Here is a 4,186-nt window from a genome sequence, read left to right as displayed (position 1 = left end):
ATGTCATATATAAGGCAGCAACTTGATCATGGCAGCAAGTACATCAATTATCAATTAAACACAAAACGCAACACAACAACACATGTAAATATTCATCAAACAAAACATAACAACATATATGCATATGAATGTGAATGTATGAATTACCTTTACTCACCTTGCAACAACTTTGCAACTATGGCATCGTGCATAGGCATGTGAATGCATGTTCATGGTATCAAGCTAAGAAACAAGAGATGAAACCCTAGTCTAGCATACCAATGGTAAATAACAATAAAACATGTGAAACATAGGCATCAGATACACATATACATAAAAAGAAACTTAAACAAGAACATGTGAGATAAGAAAATAAAATGAGACAGAAGCATAAGGCTGCGTATGCAAGCTACGAACCTACATATGTCGGAGGAGGCCTATATACAAATGCATAAGGCATGTGTGCATAGCTTTGCTTAAAACCCTAACCCAGAAACAACAAAGTAGAAAAATAGAGCACAAATAAAAACCCTAATTTTAACAACCAAACATGCTCAGGATATAAAGAAAACTATAAAACTAACCTAAACAAACATATATAAGCTTAAATAAAGCAAACAAACAAGATTAAACTGAAAAGAAAGACTAAAAAGAAAAAGGAATGAAAAGAAAGAGTTAGACTTAATACCTCAAATGAGAAGCTTTATAAGCTAATTTTGACCATTCCCCTCAGTAAAATCTATCACAATTCAATAAAGATGTGATTAGCAACGTTAAACTAAAAGGATTGGGGCCAGAAAAGGTCCCAATAAAACAAAATTGACTTGAGGGTATTTTGTGAAAAATTCCCTTGTGATTCACTATTTTCTAGTGAATCTTGTATTTTTCCCGTGGGATTTCTGTTTGTTTTGAAAACATACCGTGTAAGGCTTTACATAGTGGAAAAAAAGGGGTTTGGAATTGCTCCTAGATGATGTGGGATTCATTCCAAACCTCAGTCATTATTGCTGAAAACTTGTCTTTTTTTATGTCTCTAAAACCCTAGCTGCGTACACAGGATTGTGCTTGCATATGCATGCTTTGGCCCACGTATGTAGGTTGCTACCCACATATGCGGGGCGAAGGCCACTTTGGTTATTTTATTTCCAAAAATATATTTTTGCTCATTAAAAGGTTATATTTTCCATTTTAACAATCGTCAAATCAATTTGATATCTAATTGGGCTCTAAACTGGGCTTGGGCCTTAAAGTTTAGGCTTCATTGGGGAATGGGGGCCTGAGTCGTAAGGGGCACAAAATGTAGTGTCTAAACTTCATACCATAGCTTAAAGAGACGAATAAGCAAACTCTAGCTAAAGGAATCATAGGCCTTGTCCTCAAGAAGATGGTTGGTATAAAGGATGCCACCTCTCCAGCTTTGGTACTCAGCGTTGACCATACTGATGGGAGACCAAAGGAAGGATGGAGGATCCATCGAAACGGATGAGGTGACAAGTTATCTTGCCACCCTCTTAGCAAGGTAAAAGGCCCTCAAGCTGGTACCCTCCAAAAGCAGAAAAGTTTGAGTTGAAATTATATCTTCCGCCTCCTTGGCTGGAGAAGCTACAAGTTAGATCCTAGCCTAAGGCAGCCAAAAAATTTATAGATCACATTTTGTTAGAAAATAGGAGATTGGAATCATGAATGAAGAGAAGAGAGAGAGAGAAACTCGTTGAGTCAATAGTAAGGTGATCAAAGTGAGAGTCAATGGTCCTCAGGTTCACCCTTGCTCCTGGAGTGAGAAAAGCACAAGAACAAGCTTATCGCTGAAAGAGAAAATAAGATTAAAATCAAGATTTTGAGGCTAAAGCCACCCAAAACCCAGCCAAGATTGAGATTGAGGCAAAAGCCACCTAGAAAGTTTGAGGCAAGAGTCACAAACTGACACCCTAGATACATTCCTTTTCTAGTTCGTAAGAGCACCCTAGTTTGATTCAATGATGTTTGTAGACTGTGGGTAATCCCATATGCCATGTATATTTTTCTTTTTTAGTGAATCTAGGATAGTGGGTCACTTGCTATTTGCTTAACAATTGGCAAACTAGGCTCTTGGATAGCGAGCCTTTAGCTACTCATTTCCCGAGCCGCACCTGTGGGAGTTTGGACATACAAATCCCGCATGACTCTACAGAGTTACACACCACCCTATGTATGCATGTTGTTTGTCATGTGCATGGGTTGGGCTCGAGCTGTACATCGAAACAAAATGGTTTGTCTCTTTTCCTTTAGACTCCGTTAGCGAAGCTTACGAATCAATAGAAGGGCAACCGTAGACACCTCATTTTGTACCCCATATGACTCAAGCCTACATTCCCCAATGACAATATCACTTGGAGGCTTAGGGCCTATGAGAGATTGGGATAAAACTCCTAAGGGTGCTCTCAGAAAAGGGGTAAGGCATCGACACCTTCTCTCTTCAAGATTATATGTGTAGTCGCCACTTATTTTTTTTTTTGTTAAAAAAAAAAAGAAAAGAAAAGAATATACAAAGTACATACTTGAATAATACAACCTCTTATTAATTTAAATGAATTACAATTTGATCAAATGAAATATACATAGCTTCATTTCCTAGATTACAATCTAGTAAAAGATTACAAAGCTTTGTGTAAAGTCGTGATTTACAACTATTTTGTGTTGGCTTTAATTCCATGCCAAATTTGATTGTAATTATATTCAATCTTATGTACCCTATATTTTATGTGGGATTTTTTTGTAAGGGCCGTGTGTGTGAGAGAGAGTGTGAATACTCAAGGAAAATTGAAGACCAAAGATGTTTTCGTGGGTAGCTTGCGAGTAGCCTTCCTACGAAGTGAAGCATATGCTCAGCACATGACTGGAATGCGAAGAGTCATGATAGATAGTGACAGCTAGTTTTTGCGAGTGTCTCGCGGGTCAGGCCTTCCCGCGAGATACCCGCGAAATATTTTGTTTTGCTATTTTGTCATATCTGATACACCCTGTCTCTACCTACACTACATATACCGTCATTACTGACATTTTGAGGGGAGTGATTTCAAAGAGAAAACCCTAGCCACAACCCTTGAGAGTGAGAGATTGTCATACCCATAATTCTCTACACAATCCATTATGGTTTTCCTCAACTCCTACCTCTCCATTTCCGAATCCTTGAAAGGTTGATAGCCTAAACACTTACCACACCCAATCTAAGTGTAAAGTGAGGTTTTGGTGCTGCTGGGAAGCATTAGAAGAAGTCATTTGTTTGGTGGATGCCGTCATACTAAATTATGTGATATGGAGAGCTAGAGAAGACAAGGCTTGGCGAAGTCAATTGGTAGTAGGAGCTTGGAAGGCTCGAGTACATGGGGTAGACTAGGCTTGGAAGGTCTTTTGTTATTCGTGTACTCCAAATTATTCTGTAGTGGATTGATTTACTGCTTGGAGGGCGGGGGAGAGGTTTTTTGCCGAGTACTTTGATTTCCTTTTCGATAACACATCGGCGTGTTATCTTGTGTTTGCATTCTTCTTTCCTACTCTTTTAGCTTTCATTTTACTGCTGTGAGTTGATGAATATGGCTTAGAGTAGTTTTATTGTTTGTTCGCTCGCATGTACTCTATTCCACACTTAGTTTAAGTTAGAGAAAAATCAATCGAGCCATAAGTTTTAATTTGGGGGTCTAAATAGCTCTTGTGTTTTCACATAATTTTGAGCTTTCACTTTGTTTCCAAGATTACAATCTTAAAAAAATAAAGGATAACACACTATCTTACGAACCAAAATCTAGATTTGGGGGCTAAGTTATAGACTGGGAAGCTGTTAGACACCCATTATACACCCATTTGAATGATGCATTATAATGACATATTGAAATTCTCAAATTTAAGATTAATTCATTCTTTAAGAATTTGAAATTTGCAATTTTTATTTAAGAAGAAACACAAAAATTGGTGATATTTTACATTGAAGAAAACATTTTTTATTATAAAAATGATTAGATCTGTCTTTAATGAGTCTGGTCTTCTAGACTCAAAATGACCATTTATACACCCATTTGAATGATGCATTATAATGAAATGTTGAAATTCCCAAATTTAAGATTAATTCATCCTTTAAGAATTCGAAATTTGCAATTTTTATTTAAGAAGAAACACAAAAATTGGTGATATTTTACATTGAAGAAAACAATTTTTATTATAAAAATGATTA

Source organism: Quercus suber, unplaced genomic scaffold (genome assembly GCF_002906115.3).
Source record: "Quercus suber isolate HL8 unplaced genomic scaffold, Cork oak 2.0 scaffold_438, whole genome shotgun sequence".
Classification (NCBI taxonomy): domain Eukaryota; kingdom Viridiplantae; phylum Streptophyta; class Magnoliopsida; order Fagales; family Fagaceae; genus Quercus; species Quercus suber.
Note: the sequence above shows the minus strand (reverse complement) of the source record.